Below are 18,150 nucleotides of genomic sequence, written 5' to 3' on the forward strand. Positions count from 1 at the left end.
GTAGAGACACACGGTTAACCTCTAACCTGTGGCTGCTTTAGGCCAAAGGCGTGGCTGCATTTGTTTGAGGGCGGGGACTGTTTCACAGTAACCAGCCTGGTGGAGGAAGGGACCTCTGGTTAAAATGGCAGATGCATCAAGGGCTGTGCCACCTTGGGCGCTGTCCAAGGACTGCCTTGGCTCCCTGACACAGACACCAGCTCTTCCTTGCCTCTCACCTCCTCAAGCTGACCCTGGGATTGCCTCCTCTCCTTCATTGTCAGCTTTCCAGCTTCTCTGGTGTGGCCATCACAGTCCCTTGCTAGAGGGCTGCAGTACCCACACCACTGGGGCATGAGTAGGCCAGGTTTGCAGTATGATCAACTCATCTATTTCTCTGTTTGACTTGGCGCCTTCCTGCTGCTGCCTGTACACCTCATTTGAACTCAGACTCTATAGACTCGGGAGAGGGATGTCTCTGGTGGCAAGTGGTTAAGAATCCGCCTTCCAATGCAGGGGACACAGCTTCAATCCCTGGTCCGGGAAGATCACACCTACTGTGGAGCACATAAGCCCATGAGCCACATCTACTGAGCCTGCGCTCTAAAGCCCACAAGCCACAACTGCTGAGCCCACGTGCCACAACTACTGAAGCCTGAGCACCTAGAGCCTGTGCTCCACATGAGAAGTCACCACAATGAGAAGGCCACACACTGCAACTAGAGAAAAGCCCCCACGTGCAGCAGCGAGGACCCAATGCACCCAAAAACCCCCCAAAAGCCAAAAACCAAAAAACAAGACTGGGGAGACGGGGGTACCTGTAAGTCCTAAGGGGAAAAGGCCTCGGCAGTCAGGGGAAAGTGGTAATTAGGGGACGTTTCCTCCACCCCTATGGGCTAATCATTCCCTCCCAGCCCCCGCTTTGACGCTCTGGATGCGGGTCCTGCGAAGGCAGGGAGAATAAAAGTGCAAAGGGCTCCGCGTGTGGTCCCAGCGCCGGTAGCTGAAAGGTAGGCCTGCGCGCCGCCAGGCGGAGCTGGAGTGGTTTCGGCGGCGGGCTCTGTTGATTGGCTCTCTCACGGAGAGGGTGTGGCAGGGCCGCTGGAGCCTTTCCCGCTTTTTTTGAGTTCCGCCCCATCTCTGAAAGCAGCACCCTGATTGGCTTCAGGACCCGTATGTCAGAGCTTCAGCCTAGCCAACCGAGTCTGAAGAGCCAGAGTGAGTGGTAGAGATGTGGGGGACTGAGGACGGCTCCTGATTGGCTCAGACGCCTCAGGGGTGGATCCAGGATAGTGTCCTTAACTGACCTCACCTCTTGTCACCGCCACTTTCCCCTTCCTCTCGGCGTCCTTCCAGGTTTACCCTGCCTGACTCTCCGCCCCAGACATTCCCCATGCTGGGCGGTGCTGTGCTGGGCTCTGGGGACCGCGAGCTCACCCCTGGGCGCCGGCCCCGGGAACCCTCTGTCCCTCCACCTTCCTTTCCTGCTCCTACCCCTCAACCGCACCACCACCCAGGGGGATGTAGATGTTCTCACATTTGACCTGATTCCTGCCCCAGCTCGAGGAGGACAGAAGGGACTAGGATTTAGGACTTGGGACTGAGGGGGCGTAGGCTGCTTTGACAGAGCGGTTTCCCAGAGACTGGGGGTCTCTAGATATCCCACGAGGGAGACTGCCGAGACAGGTGACTTCATCGCAAGTCAGCTAATGCTCCGATGGGAGAAGGGCTGTGCATGCTGGCAACCTTGGTTTTCGAAGTTCTGACCTTCGCTTCTCCTGTCCATCCCTGGACCCAAATATACACGCTGAACTGATAAGCACGGCTTTTGCAGGCCTCACTGAGGGGCACTGCTGGAATATGAGGAGGCTTATATTCTGCAACCAGGAGGTGTTAAAGTTATATTGGAGCAGACAGTTTTCAAGGACACTGAACTACCCCAAGAATCCATAGGAGCCCTCTGACTCAAGGTCTCAGGATGGCATGACAAGGAGACAGCATAGCGTGAGAGGGAGCCGCGATACCCACATTGACGTCCAGGGGGCAGCATCGACCAGGGGATGGAGTTCATCCGCTCGAACTGTTCCTAGACTCGACTGCCTCGTTTGCACAAGAAGACAGCGAGGCTTCTCCCACGCCCCCTTCACGCTGAAGCAACTGAGGGACTTTTCTTTCAGTCTAAAAACATTCACTCCTGTGACTTAGATGGGTACGTGTAATCCCCAGGCTGAAACTCCTAACTTCTGGCTCACATCACTGCCCCTCAAACTTCTCCCTCACTTTTTCCCTTTTGCTGATGACAGACGTGCTGGCCTCATAGACCCGGAAGTATCAGGGATCACTCCTTAGGACAGGACTGTGTCAATATCCTCCTTCCCTTTGCTAATCGGTAAGACTCTTGTCTGTATCTGGTACATGGGTCCCTGTCCTTACTGTTGAGGCTCCAGCGAGGGTTGGAAAAGAATTTCCAGACACAAGGCAGGATGTAAGGAAGATAGAGTATTAGAGAGAAGGGACGCTGTAAAGACAGCGGGACGACTTCCTGGCAGACCAGCGAGAGCCGACCCTTTCGTGGGCTTGTAGCCAATTTTTATACCCTCAAGACAAAGAAAATTCCTGCTAGGAAGATGGCCTCAATCGATTCGTCAGTACACCATAAGGCAAAGGGTGTCTTTAGGTGATTGGCCAGGTTGCTAAATGTTGGATACTTTACCTAGTATGGGGGGTGGGGGGCTGTTCGGCCAAGGTCAAGAGATCCCTTGCCAACAGCTGCTGTTGGACTCAGTCCAGGGGATTCCTTTGTTCTATGTCTTTGACGTAGGGCTCCACACTTACCAAGTGTCATATAGGAAGGACTTGGAGGTGTCCTTACAGGTTGTAACAGATCCCCAATGCTGTTAAGGGGTCTCTGTTCTTTAAAGAAATATCATTTCCCTCTATTTTTACACCTCTTTGCCCTCAGCTTGTCCTGAGTTATTTCTTAACTGGACTCTCTGGGAAACATTTACTCCGTGTTCAACAGTTTTGTTTCTGCATAAAATGGAGGTGCCCATCTCAGCATCAATTTAGAGCTATTGAATGTGGACATATACCCTGGGGACAAAAGAAATAAGGGGTTCCTTCTTTCTTCCCATCCGATCAATTTGGATCCACCTACCCTCCCTTTAAGAAGGATGGCTTTTCTGATTTTAGGAAATCAGGCATAAGGGGAAGCAGGCAATTTCGTTGGGTTCCAACATAGATTTAGGGTGAAGATTCAGGGAAAGAAGGAGAAATCAAGACTGAGACAACTTTGAAATCAGCTCTCTCCATCCTGGAGAAAATGGATACAGCAATTCATGTTGCATTTGAGTTTATAGAGTGTTTTCGGATATAGTATTCATTAAATCAAGGCCTTTGTATCAATCCCCCTCTCTAGGTTCTCTGATGGGCACTGGATTCAGCAGAGAATAAATCAAGGTCCTTGAAATCATAGAGCAGATATGTCATCTCACTGAATTCACACACCTGTCCTTGGAGGTGTTCTTTCTGTTTTCTATGTTGGACTAAGTAATGAGCCCAATACCACACAGCCACTCAGTGGTTTTAACCTCCTGTGCCCCAAATTCACCTCTTGTTCCATGACTCTAGGCTGGGAATCATGGAGCTGAGGAAGCAGCTGTCTGCAGAGAAACAGCAAATTAACTCCTAAAGTAACAGTAAATTATTAGAAGGATCTTTACAGAACTGAGGGAAAGGCTGAACAGGCAAGATCTGGAAAGGACAGAGGCCAGAACAGTTCCAGGCTTTAGGGACCAAGGGTCAGAAGGCTGGTGGGCGGGGAGCAACTTGTTCTCCTGACCTGGCTTCCTTTCCACTCTGAGACATCACTGGCTCTAAGACAAGGCTCTTAACCAGCATCCCAAAGTTTGAATGAGGATGGGGAAAAGTACATTGTATTTACTCTAACCTCAAAGTGAAATCCAGTATTTCGTCCAAGGCAGTTGTCTGTAGAGAATTTTAAAATAATCCTAAAATCAACTTCTTACTGTTACCATGCACCAGCAATTCTACAACAATGGTAGTGACAAAACACTCCTGCCCGTGGTGCAGCCCCCTGCCACTCTACCTTGCTTGGTATATCACTGCACACAGGGGCATTAACCATTTTCAGTTCACATACATACACGTAGCCTTTGGAAATTCCCCTTTACCAACTCTTCCTCTCTCCCGAGGTCTCCTCAGCTTGATAGTCTGTAATCCCACCCCCTGTGGGGGCACTGATCTGATGGACAGCAAACCACCTTCCATCAAGGATTTGAATACAATAACCAGCTCCCTCTACATTCCTCAAGGACAGGGAGTCCACACTAGCTGCTTGCCTATCAAAGAAAAGGAGCTTCCGAATTTGTCCAAGCTTGGAACGCTCTACTCAAAGGTATTCTCTGATCTCCTTCGGCACCAATGGATCATCCTCCGACTCTGTAGGGTGAAATATGATGACAGCTCACTCATGGTTCGTTCTGAATGGTCCATCTCGCCTCTCATGTCTCCAGTCCAATTGCTTCTCTTGCAGAGACAGCTTCTTCTTGTAGATTTTGTACTTCTACTTCCTTTTTGTAGCATCATCTTACTCCTTCAGCTGAAACTTTGCCACTTTGACTGTGATTTGTAGCTTTTTTTAAATTGAAGTATAGTTGATTTACAATGGTGTGTTAATTTCTGCGGTACAGCAAAGTGATTCAGATATACATATATATACATTCTTTTTTATATTCTTTTCCATCATGGCTTATCACAGGATATTGAATATGGTTCCTTTTGCTTTATCCATTGTTGTTATCCATTCTATATGTAATAGTTTGCATCTAGTAACCCCAAACTCCCAGTCTATCCCTCCCTGGAGCTTCTAATTTATCTTCATCAAAGAGCTTTAAGCCAAGATCAGAAGATTCCCTCTTCATATAACAGCAAAGCCCATCTCCTTTAAGATTTCTTTGGTTATCTTTGTAAAACTTGACCCTAAATTCTTACAAGGCTCTCTCATGATAATGCAAAATTTGGATGTCAGCTGTATAAATTTACCCACTGTAGGGGCTTCCTAGGTGATGCAGTGGTTGAGAATCCGCCTGCCAATGCAGGGGACATGGGTTTGATCCCTGCTCCAGGAAGATACCACATGCTGCGGAGCAACTAAGCCAGTGTGCCACAACTATTGAGGCTGCGCTTTAGTGCCCGTGAGCCACAACTATTGAGCCCATGTGCTGCAACTACTGTAGCCCACGTGCCTAGAGCCCTGCTCCACAACAAGAGAAGCCATGGCAATGAGGAGCCCGTGCACCACAACGAAGAGTAGCTGCCACTAACCGCAACTAAAAAGAAAGCCCGTGCACAGCAAAAAAAAGACCCAATACAGCCAATAAAATAATAAATAAATTAATTAATTAAAAAAATAAATTCACCCACTATAATGTCTAGAGGCAAATCAGATATATAATACATTTGTATTTCTATCTTTGTGGACGTGAGACCATCTTGATTCTTCCTTTTATCTTCCCTCTTTTTGGGATCAGTGGGTTTGAGGTTTTTCTTTGTGGAAGCTCCTCTACATCCCTAGGATTGATGTCTTGTATTTTTGCGGTAGAGCTAGATACACTATCATTAGAGAAGCCAAATCGACCTGAATGTAGCAATGAAAACTTCTGTGGTCTTGGGGAACCAAGCCTGCCTTCCAGATCCCGTATGTAGGCAGTGTCCCCAGGCTGTTGCCCCAAAAGACTCCATTTTTCTACCAGAATCTTCTTCGGTGTCTCTGATGTTGGAGTCATTCTTGCATTTGCAGCTGCTCATCAAACTCCTCATTCCCATCTAAGGGGTTGCTACTCGGTTTTCTTGCCTGGCACAGGGCAGGGGCAAGCTGAGCCAAGAGATTGCTCCACTGGGCTTGGAAGCCACCACCGAGTTATCTGAAGTGACTGTCCAGATACTGTTCACAACATTTAACACCCTAAGTCATTGACTCAGCACAACCCTGTGAGGTCGGAACTATTGTTATTCCCACTTTACAGATGAGGAAATAGGGGCCCAGAGACCTTGCCCAAGGTCGTGAATGACAACACTGGGATTTGAATCCAGGTCTGCTCTAGAGCCCACATCCTGAGCCACTGCTTCTTACAGCTTCCCAGAGACTAATGAGATGTTATCCAGCCTGCCTCCCATCCCTGATTTTATCATTTAAGAGTGAAAATGTAAACTCCCTGGCCCACTTACTCTACCACATTGTTGTCTCCACCACACTCTGTGCTTTCCAGCTCTGAACCATGTGTTCCCTCCCTAACCCACCATCACGCCTAATAAGCGAGAAGTCTCCTCCTACCCTTCACTTCTCCTTGGAGTGCTTCCTCCACTTCCTGGCTTTAACTGAAATTGAACACTCCCTCAAGGGCACTACCTCCTCTGCAGGCTTCTGAAATGAGAGCTGTGTATTTTCCTATAGATGAGGGTGCTTTCCTTGCTCCAGATTGCTGCCTCCAGACCCTCCTCTTCCACGCTCCAGTTTCTAGTTTAAAATAATCCTCTGCCTCCGAGGTTCAGCCATTGGGCTAAATTGCCATCTTCCTACCTCTTTGCTACTGTCTGTCCCCTCCCAGATATCTCCACCTCACTCAGGGGGATGCTGGCACTCGGCGGACTGTCTGTCTCTCCCCATCTCATTGTCCAATGATAGGACCTGTTACCCACCTGGCTTCTCAGCACCTTGGTGACTTCATGCCCTGGACCTTCTCCACTCCAACTCAGCCACTCCTTCTCACTGTCACACCCTGGAACTTGTCATCTGAAGCAGCTCCTCCAGAATCACTCAGCCCCCATCTCCTAACCTTCCCCCCGCCACCACCCCCATCAATCTCTACCCCTCTCATGACCATTTTTTTTTTTTGGATTTTCTTTTAATTGCTCCAGTTTCCCCTCATGACCATTTTTAAAATGAGATTTTATTTTGCAAATTTTTTCACAACTTTTTTTTTTAAGATTTATTTTATTATTTATTTATTTTTGGCTGCATTGGTCTTCGTTGCTGCACAAAGGCTTTCTCTAGTTGTGGTGAGCGGGAGCTACTCTTTGTTTCGTTGCAGTGTGTGGGCTTCTCATTGCAGTGGCTTCTCTTGTTGCGGAGCATGGGCTCTAGGCATGCGGGCTTCAGTAGTTGCGGTGCTTGGGCTCAGTAGTTGTAGCTCAAAGGCTCTAGAGCGCAGGCTCTGTAGTTGTGGAGCACGGGCTTAGATGCCCTGAGGCATGTGGGATCTTCCCAGCCCAGGGCTCAAACCCATGTCCCCTGCATTGGCAGCCGGATTTTTAACCATTGCGCCATCAGGGAAGCCTCACGACCATTTTTCAATCTCCCAGGACCTCCAGGTCAATGATGCCTGCCTTCCTCCAGCCCATCAGCCCTGCCTTATCCAGCTTCAACTGTGTGGTCCTTCATTTCATCAACTCTCTCAACAGTATCCCAAACTTCCTCGTCCTGCTATATCTTCATCCTTTGTACCTCTCAGGCAAAACCTCAACCCTAATTGAGGATTATTTTAAACTAGGGTGAGCCTAATGATCTGTTTTCTTCAGAATTTTACTCTGTGAGTTATGAAGTGTTGGAGGAAGTCTCTGGCCAGGAAATGGTCACCACTCCTCATTTGTGGTCTGTAAGAGGCATTGCTTTGTTAATCAACCACATCACCCTGGTCATTGGCTACTTTAAACTCCCTGATCCTGGAGCCTATGAGGTGCCTCTCTGTCCCCACCTCACATTCAGCTGGCAATCTTGCTCTTACATCACAGAGAAAACTGAAACCATTAGAGGTGGACTCCTTCAACTACCTGTTGCCAAATCCACACGGCATTTGTGCCTATCTCTCCCTGTTCCTTTAGAAAAGAGCGATGGTTCTCCAATTTGGTGTATCAGAATTGCCCGGAGGGCGTGTTAAAACACGTCTCCTGGATGCAGAGTCCAGAGCACCAACCATTACATGAGGGAATTCCATCATTGATATCCTAAGATCCCTGAGGAGGAAACGTGGGCATCAGATCAAAGAAGTGGTTCAAGAGATAGCACTTCAAATGATGGGGAAAAAAAGAGAGAGAGAGAATACATGGAATTCCTGGTTGTATGAACAGAATGAAATGATTGGCGAGCAGAAATAGTGATAAAATTATAGTAACAGAAAATGATAAGAATCCTTTTAGAAAATATCGTCAAAATGCAGATTCTGGGCTTCTGACCTTTAAAAGTCAGAAGACCTTTAGTAAACATGGGCTGTTTGGATCGTTAAATGATTTTCTCTTAAAGCTGGCATTGCAGTTGTTATTGTCTTAAAATTACAGTGTGGTCCCTCTAACAATTATATATATACATGCACATCTACAATGCTATGTAAGGTATATTCATATAAATATTTTAAAAGTAGATATATATTTAAAAAAACGCACATTTCCTATTAAGTGGATGGGTTGCTGGGGAGGCTAGAATTTTCATTTGTAACTAGTTCCCAGGTGACGCTTAATGCTGCTGGCTGGGGACCCCACTTTGAGAACCACTGGAGTAGAGGCACTGCCCTCCTCCTGCCCAAAGCCAGTCTCTCTACCTGTGACTGCACCCCATTTCCTTGATTACCCTCCCCTCTTTCCCTTCCTGAATCTTCAACCTCTCCCTCTCAAAACACAAAAAACCAAACCTGTCCTTCACTTCACCGCCTCTCCTGACCACTCCCTGTATCTCTCCGTTGCCTCTTTCGGCCTCACTCATACCCACAGCACGTGTACCTTGATTGGATCCTGATTTGAAAAAGACATATATAAAAGACATTTGGGGGTTCATTTGAGTATATTCTGCATGTCAGATGGTATTAGGGATTAATTCTTATCCTTAGCTGGAATCATCTGTTTGCAGTGCGAGAGGAGGAATTCCTTATTTTAAAGCAATGTGTGCTGAAGTGCTCAAGTGTGAAGCATCACGATTTCCTAAATTTTCACATGGTTTGAGAACTGTATCTAAATATGTAAATATTTGTATGTGTATGTAAATGATAATAATTGTTAAATTAAGTGGTGGATGTGCAAGTGGTGATTGTAACTATAGTTTCAACTTTTCTGTGTGTTTGCAACTTTTCATAATAAAAACTTGGGGGAAAATTCTCTCTTTAGTCCCTCACTCCCACCTACTCCTTAAACCCCCTGGACTGGTGTCTGCCTCTCCCAGGCCACACAAGTACTTTTTATATGACCCTCATTTCATTAAATCCATTATTTAATTTTCTTCTGCTTGACCTCCCACTAGTATTCAACACTTTTGACCAATTCTTTATTGAAGCACAGTCTTTATTTGGCTTCCAGGACTGAGCACTCTCCTGGGTTTTCCCCTCTCCCTCTGGCTGCTCCCTGCTCCTTTGCTGGCTCGTCCTGCTCTATTTGGCTGTATTGGAGACCCTCAAGTGTCCAGAGCCCTGGACCCCTCCTCTTCTCATGCTACAGTCACCCTCCAGGGGATCCATCACACCTGACCCATGACTTCAGTTGCTATCAGCTGATCACTCTCAAATTTATGTCTCTCCTCTGATCTCCAGACTTGTGTATCTGACTGCCTACCTGGCATCCCTACTTGCGTGTCTCAAAGGTACCAGAAACTTAGCATATTCTAAAGTGAATATATGAAAGTCAATTCGTAGTGAATATGAATCTGATCACAGTGTCATCCTCAGATGTGGACCACAGGGGCCCTGCCCTGGTCCATAGACTTTAGGGGACCTCACCTATCACATACAATATTTATCAAACCACACCTGGGCGCCTCTGTCACTTGGGATCTGGTCCTCAATTCTGGCACAGCACAACCTGCAATCCTGAACATCTGCTCTCATAATTAACACTCTTCTGGCCCCAGGGAAATGCTTCTGCAATCTCTTGCCCTATATCCTGGAAACAAAAGATGATTACAACTGAATCCTGTGAAAGTTTGAGGTTTTTGCCTCTGCCAGATTCTGAAGCACACATTTTTGGAGGGCAGGGAAAATTCAAGCAATAGAAGCTCATCGCAAAAACCCAATTGAGCAAAGCCTCATTTCTGAATCGCCTCTGTGGCTTTGTATCTTTTTCTTTAAAAATAATAATTTAAAAAAGCATTACTGGGGGCTTCCTAGGTGGCGCAGTGGTTAAGAACCCGCCTGCCAATGCAGAGGTCATGGGTTCGATCCCAGCTCCAGGAAGATCCCACATGCCGCGGAGCAACTAAGCCCGTGTGCCTAAAAAAAAAAAAAAAAAAAAAAAAAAAAGCATTACTGTTACAGCTAAAGCCCATCCCCTTCCTCTCCTTCCTAGGTGGTAATTATCATTCTGAAGTCTTTGAGGCTTATTCCCATGCATATTTTGTTTTTTAACAAGTGTTTTTTTAAATTAATTTATTTAAATTATTTATTGGCTGCGTTGGGTCTTTGTTGCTGTGAATGAACTTTCTCTAGTTGCAGTGAGTGGGGGCTACTCTTTGTTGTGCTCGGGCTTCTCGTTGAGGTGGCTTTTCTTGTTGTGAAGCACGGGCTCTAGGGGCGCAGGCTTCAGTAGCTGTGGCACGTGGGCTCAACAGCTGTGGGTCACGGGCTCTAGAGCACAGGCTCGGTAGTTGTGGCACATGGGCTTAGTTGCTCCGAGGCATGTGGGATCTTCCTGGCCCAGGGCTCAAACCCGTGTCCCCTGCACTGGCCAGCGGATTCTTTTTTTTTTTTTTTTTTAAAGTTTATTTATTATTTATTTATTGGCTGTGTTGGGTCTTCGTTGCTGTGAATGGGCTTTCTCTAGTTGTGGCGAGCTGGGGCTACTCTTCATTGTGGTGTGCGGGCTCCTCATTGCTGTGGCTTCTCTTGCTACGGAGCACAGGCTCTAGGTGCATGGGCACCAGTAGTTGTGGCACGAGGGCTCAATAGTTGTGGCTCATGGGCTCTAGAGCACAGGCTCAATAGTTGTGGCACATGGGCTTAGTTGCTCTGAGGCATGTGGGATCTTCCTGGAGCAGGGATCGAACCCGTATCCCCTGCATTGGCAGGCAGATTCTTAACCACTGCGCCACCTAGGAAGCCCTGGCTAGCGGATTCTTAACCACTGCATCACCAGGGAAGTCCCTGTTTGTTTGTTTAACATGTATCATTGTTTGTGTATTTTAAAACATATAGGGACTTCCCTGGTGGCACAGCAGTTAAGACTCTGAGCTCTCAGTGCAGGGGGCCTGGGTTTGATCCCTGATCAGGGAACTAGATCCCACATGCATGCCACAGCTAAGGGTTTGCATACCACAACTGAGCCCATGTGCTGCAGCTAAGGAGCCTGCCTGCCGCAACTAAGACCCAATGCAACCAAATAAATAAATACAAATAAATATTTAAAACACATAAATATAATACAACATCCACTTTTGCAAATTTCTTTTACTCGTATATTGGTAAATATAGCTATAATCCCTTTACTTTAACTGCTGTGCAGCAGTCCACTGTAAGAATAAACCATACTTTATTTATCTGTTCCTTTATCTTTAGGACAGATTAGGCCATTTCCGTGTTTTCTTGACAATGAAATGATACTGCATGCCCATTCTTATCCTTGCCTCCTTGTGCGTATGCAGAAATGTTTTTCTAAGGAACACATCTAGAAACTGGGTCTCTGGGTTTTAGGGTATGTACATTTTCAGCATTAAGTGTTGCCAAATTTCCCTTCAAATTTGTTATAGCTGTTCACACTTGAAGCCAAAATGGATGAGTTCCTATTATCCCACATTTTTGTCAACATTTGGGGTATCAGAGTTATTTTCATTTTGCTGATTTAGTAAAGTAGAATCCCATGGTTTGGGTTTGCATTTCTGCATTATTAGGGAAGTTGAGCATCTTTTCATATGTTTATTGGCCATCTGGGCTTCCTCTTTGATGACTGTTCATAGCTTTTGTTCATTCCCCCTGCCTTGTCCTTTTCTTATTGATCTGCAAGAGTTCTTTATAAATCCTGAATACCCATCCTTCACTGGTGATATAGGTTGTAAACAGTCTCCAAGTCTGTGGCCTGTCTCTTTATTTGTTATGTTGTCTCTTGTCTCATAGAAGTTTAAACATTTTTTTAATGTAGTTGTATGTGTCAATCTTTTATTGTCTGTGCTTTTTCTATTTGGTTTAGAAACCCTGCCCTATCCTGATATCGTCAATATAGTCTCTTGTATTTTCCTTGAAGAATTTTAAGTTTTCTTTTTCACATATTTAAGGTACCTGAAATTTATTTTTGGATGGGTTGTAATGCAGGGACCTATTCTGTTTTTTATTTGGATAGCCAATGAACCCCGGCCAAGTTAAGAAATAGTCCATCATTTTTCCACTGACATGTTATTTTTGTCACATACCAAGTTCTCGTATCTTTGAGAGTCTGATTCTGGACCTGTGGTCTATCTATTTGTCCATGTGCCAGGACTACACTGCTTTAATCACTCCAGCTTTAAAGTTGTGAGAGGGACTTCCCTGCTGGCACTGCGGTTAAGAATCCGCCTATTAATGCAGGGCACATGGGTTCAAGCCCTGGGCCGGGAGGATCCCACATGCCTCGGAGCAACTAAGCCTGCGTGTCACAACTACTGAAACCTGTGTGCCTAGAGCCCTTGCTCCACAACAAGGGAAGCCACTGCAATGAGAAGTCCGTGCACTGCAACGAAGAGTAGCCCCTGCTCTTCACAACTAGAGAAAGCCCTTGCTTAGGAATGAAGACCCAAAACAGCCAATTAATTAATTTAAAAAAATGTTGTGAAATACAGTGAGGCAAACACTCCGGTATTCTTCGACTTCAAACCCATTTTGACTTTTCTTGGCCATTTACTCTTTTTTTTTTAATTTTTCTCATTGATTCTTTTCTTTTTTATAAATTTATTTATTTATTTATTTATTTATTGGCTGTGTTGGGTCCTTGTTGCTGCACACAGGCTTTCTCTAGTTGCGGTGAGCTGGGGCTACTCTTCATTGTGGTGCACAGGCTTCTCATTGCAGTGTCCTCTCTTGTTGCAGAGCACGGGCTCTAGGTGCGTGGGCTTCAGTAGTTGTGGCACATGGGCTCAATAGTTGTGGCTCACGGGCTTAGTTGCTCCGTGGCATGTGGTATCTTCCTGGGGCAGGGTTTGAACCCGTGTCCCCTGCATTGGCCGGCGGATTCTTACCTACTGCGCCACCTAGGAAGTCCCTGGCTGTTTACTCTTCTACAAGAATTTTAAGAACCGCTTGTTAAATATCTTGTTGGGGTTTTGATTAGAATTGTACTAAATTTATAGATTTGAGAAAAATTATCAGCTTTAGATAGGATTTTCCTCTTCATGAGCATGGCCTATCTCTCCATTCTTTTTTGCCTTCTTTTCATGTTCTCCAATAGAGTTTTATAATTTTCTCCATAAAGATCATGCACATATTTTGCTATAGTTATTCTTAAGTATCTTATAGTTTTTGTTGCTATTACAAATGGTATTTTATTTAAAACACAATCTTCTATTTGTTTATGGCTGTCGTATAAGCATATTGATGTCTGAATATTCATCTTGCCCCCAGAAAGGAGTGTTAGTTTTAATTGTTTAATTGTTCTCATAAATTTTCTTTGTAAATAATCAATCATCTACGTATAGTGATGGCTTTATTTCTTCTTTTTCTTATTGTGCCAGGTCAGACCCCCTCCCCCAGCACAAGTTGAATAGAAACAGTAACAACTAGTATCTTTGTATTAACATTGGAAGTTATTTTCTTTTCTTTTTTTTTTTTGGAAGTTATTTTCTATTCCTAGTTAGCTGGACTTGTTTTTAAAATCATCAGTGTTAAACTTTATCCAGTGTGTTCTCTGTACCTACTGAGATAATCATATTTTTTTCCTTTTAATATATCAATGTTGTAAATATTATCAATAGATTTTTTAAAAAGTAGACCATCCTTGCATTCCTGGAATAAACCCTGCTTCGTCACACATACACACATGCCTATCTTGTGCAAACTTCACTGAATTCAGTTTGCTAATGTTTCATGTAGGATTTTTAGTCTTATAAGTTCAATTGGTCCTCTTTTGCCGTTGTCTGGGACAGTCTGTATAAATAAATAAACAGTTCCTTTAAGAGTTAGCAGAATAATATACCTATGAAGCCATTTGGGTGGTGAGTGTGTGTGTGTGCATGCACACATGCATGTGTGCGTTTAAAAATTTCTCATTCGATTTATTAGGATTTATAGATTTGTCAGGCTTTCTATTTCTTCTTGAGTCAGCTTTAGCTGCCTTCCATCTAATTTCTCCACCTCTTCATGACCCGAGACCTCATCCATCCCCAGGGTGGCTGGTAACATAGCCCTTAGTTAGCAGAATCAGTTCCTTCCCAGCCCCCTCCTAGTAACCATAGCCACAGTCAACTCACCCTCTGGCTTTCAGTTTCCTCTTTGTTTATCTAGCACCTGGGATTTTACTTTCCTTTTGAGAACTCAGTCATATGTTTAATTTTTTCTCCTTTTTATCCAGTATTTCTAAGAGATGAAGCTTTTAGATTTTCCATTTCCTCCATCTTGCTTGATTCTGAACTTGTTCCCATTTTACAGATAAGAAGGCTAGGGTTCAGAGTGGTTTAATAGCCAGCTGAAGGTCACGCTGCTAATACTTTTACCTAGTTATTGAACCCAGATTTCAGGTTCTGAAACCTGAGCTGTTGCCACATTATTCCACGCTGCCTTCTGAAACCAAGGAGCCAAAACAGGAAGGAGCATTACAAAGTCAAAGGGGGAAGGGATCTCACAGGCAAGGTGGAGGAGATCAAGGCATGATCATGGAGGTGGATGATGCCAGCAAACATGGGAGAAAGAATAGTGTTAAGGAAATGACATATAAAATCCTGGGCTACAGCTGCTGGAGAATCACAGCCTCGGTCCAGCCTGAGATCCTGAAATATACATTCCCCAGCCCCAGATCCAGGCATGCATGCATCCTTTCAACCAATATTTCAACTCAATATTCATGGAGTGTTCGGTTCTAGGTCCAGGGAATGGCAAGAGTGAGCATCTGCAGTCCTGGCTCCTGCCCTCAGGGAGCTTACGTTCCTTGGGGAGCCAGACACCTGTCCAATAATCCCCAACAAACGCAGACCTGCCACCGCGCCCAGTGCCTCGGAGGAAGAATGAGCCTCGGTGTGGGAACTCAGAGGAGGGGAACTTGACCCGAAAGGAAAGTCTGGGTACCTCCCTGAGGGTATGGTAAAGGAGCTGAGATCTGACGAATGAATAGGAGCTAACTTAAAACAGAAACGGAAGAAGAAGCCTTTCGGGCGGGTAGAGGGCCCAGCCTGTGGGAGGAAGCACCACGGGGCAGAGTGCAGCGCTGGAAGTGACAGGGTGGGGGGCGGTGGTGGGGGGGAGGCGGAAGATGCGGGTGAGTGGTGGGAGGCGAGGCTGGAGAGGCCGGCGGGGCCACACCTCACAAGGCCTTAGAGGCCAGGTTAAGGACTTGGGTCTTTAACCTAAGGTCAGTGGGAAACCATTGACTGTGTTTCAGCAGGGTGTCCGAAACCATCAGATTTGCATTTCAGAGAGGTCTCTCTTGATCGGGCTTGCTGCTTGTTTTAGGGAAGTCCTTTCCCAGCATCTCCAGAGATCTCAGTGATTCAGAGAAGAGCCAGACCGTCCAGGTGGTGGCTGGCCCAGGGAGGTGGAGGAATGGAGAAGAGTGGATAGACTTGAGAGATATTATAGTGGATTCACCTGGTAGAACTGGATGCTGGATTCAGTATTGGGATGCTCACCGTGAACACCCGATGTCAAATCCTTCAAAGGCAGGGGCCACGTCACACATCTGTTTGTGGTACCCAGGTCCTAGAACAATCCTGACACGTGGTGGACTCAATACATAGTTTCTGAAAGGGTGAAACTGACCAGCGGTCTCCCAAGTCATCCTTTTACTTTAAGGTTCTTTAATCCCTTCTTGCATGTGGCAATAATCGGCCTCTCTGATACATCATCAGGAGATATTTGCCGAGCTCTAAAGAGTATTCTTTGGGGGAAGTTAATACAGGAACTAAAGTCTACCTTATCCTTGAACATGAATAGTAACAATAACTTTACTGCAGATGCTGCTCAAGTGGATAACTCCCCCAGGAGAACCTTTTACAAGCGTGAATGATGATGGTGCTGTCCTCAGGGCCAGGCTGGGCCCAAGGGTGCTAGTCTGGAGGGGATGCTCCTTGGGAATCCCTGCTGACTCTTGTTCAAAATCAGTTTCCCAGCACATGAAGAGGCAGTAAGCGAGCAATCTTGTGGAAGAAGTGCAAGTGCCAGAAAGTGCTTGTATTGGCCAGGTGTTTCTCGTCTGTCTTCTCCCACACAGCCCTGTTCTACTTTTTCCATATCCAGAATCTCCCACTTTCTCCTCCAACCTCCCTTGGCTTCTTCCTCTGGTCTCCATCTCCTCCATTTCCCTGCCTCCTCCTTGAGTACGTGCCTCTGCCTGTTCTTGCCTTTCAATAAGAGGCCCCCAGTACTGCTGGAAAGAGCAGCCTCCATCTGGGCTTTATTCTTAGAGTGAAGTGCAGTGAAGGTCACAGAAAGCCCTGAAACAGGGCCCTTGGGGCCAGGAGTGGGCACAGGGAGATGGCCTCATCCGATGGGGTGCTGGGTGAAGCTTTAGCACTGGAGGCAAGAAGCACCCAGGAGCCTCTGGGGAAACTGATGGGGTTGGGTGGGATTAGTGGGTGACTAGGGTTTGATGGAGGTCTCTGGGGATTCAGTTATCTCTTTAAAAAACCCTTTCAAGAAAATCCCAGGGAATCTGATCCACCCATGGTGGCAGTAGGTTCCAGACAGCTTGGTTAAACTTCTCAGATGGAGGACAGGAGATTGGAAGTACAGATTCCTTTCTAAGAAATAGGAAAAGCTCTTTTCCCTGGGGATTAGATTTTTGGACTAGAAGTGAGGTGCATCTAGCCATTCCAGCTCTGAGTAGGTGCCAGTGAGACACTCTGATCACCTGGTGGGGTGGCTCTGGCCAGGATGGGGTGGGGCGGGGAGCCGTGCTCCATTATGCCTCTCACAGAAGAGGCAGTCACTCCCACCATGAAGGGAGTCTGTCCCCAGGGCTGCCCTCCTGGAGTGCTGCAGGGCTGGGCAAGGTGGACCTGCCACAGGGGCCTTGACTTTGCCTTCAGTCCCCCCTCCCTCCCAGCTCTGTTCATCCCTGTCCTTACCACTGGGCGTGGGTGGCTGTCAAGGCCGAAGGGTGCTCCGTGTGAAGCCACAGCCACGGAGGCCAGAGCCAGAGGGCCTGCCACCTGTGTGGGGGTGCAGGGGTGGGGGCAGGTGGGTCCCAGGGCTGCAGCACTTCCCACATTGGGGGTAGGGAAAGGGCCTCTCACTCCAGTGGACCAGGTAGTGCTGGGAGGGGTGGCAGCCTGAGAAAAGGAAGCTCCACAGTCCAGGCCGGAAAAGGGCTTTGTGGTGGGGGCGGGGCCAGCTGTGACAGCGGAGGGGTCAATCGGGGCCAAGGCAGATGGGGAGCTGGAGGTCTGTCTTGCCTTCTCCTCCTCCTCTGCCTGGCTCCTAGCCTGTGGGAGAGGGGGATGAAGGGGAGAGCAGCCAGGAGGAGGGGGAGGCCGGGAGACAGAGGTGGCACCTGCAGGCTGAGCCCCGCCCCCCACTGAAGGAGTGCCTGGGGGCTTCAGGGACACTCCCTTCTCCCCCGCAGAACCCAGGGCACAACTTTCCTGTGAGCAGTTTGCCAGGGTTCTGAGGACAGCCAGGCAACACCAGAGCCCTCAGAGTTAGGCCTCTCCTGGGCAGGGGTCTCCTGAGGCCCTGGGCTCAGGGGCTCAGCTGCTGCACTTAGACACAGAATCTGCAGCCTCCCTCCCCCTTCATTCTTCCCCTCCGTCCATCCCAGCCACGTGGCACCTCCTCTGTGAAGCTCTTCCTAACCACCCTGCGGCTCCCAGTGATCCCCCTACCCCTAGGCCTGGCAGGGGACACTCAGCATTCACACTGTAAGGTCCAGAGCATCTACTGCAGTGGTTCTGCCCCCCCCCCACCCCCGCCGCACAGCAGATTCACACACACACACTCACACACACACACACACACACACACGGAGGGCTTGTTGATACACAACTGCCGGCCTTACTTTGAAAGT

General features: G+C 47.1%; 1 protein-coding gene across 1 annotated transcript in view; it reads right to left on the reverse strand.

The window, feature by feature from the left end:
* RPS18 (ribosomal protein S18) overlaps positions 1-18,150 on the reverse strand; it is a 141,329-nt gene that overhangs the window by 25,287 nt on the left and 97,892 nt on the right. The gene's annotated exons all lie outside the window — the stretch shown is intronic.

Source organism: Hippopotamus amphibius, chromosome 11 (genome assembly GCF_030028045.1).
Source record: "Hippopotamus amphibius kiboko isolate mHipAmp2 chromosome 11, mHipAmp2.hap2, whole genome shotgun sequence".
Lineage (NCBI taxonomy): Eukaryota > Metazoa > Chordata > Mammalia > Artiodactyla > Hippopotamidae > Hippopotamus > Hippopotamus amphibius.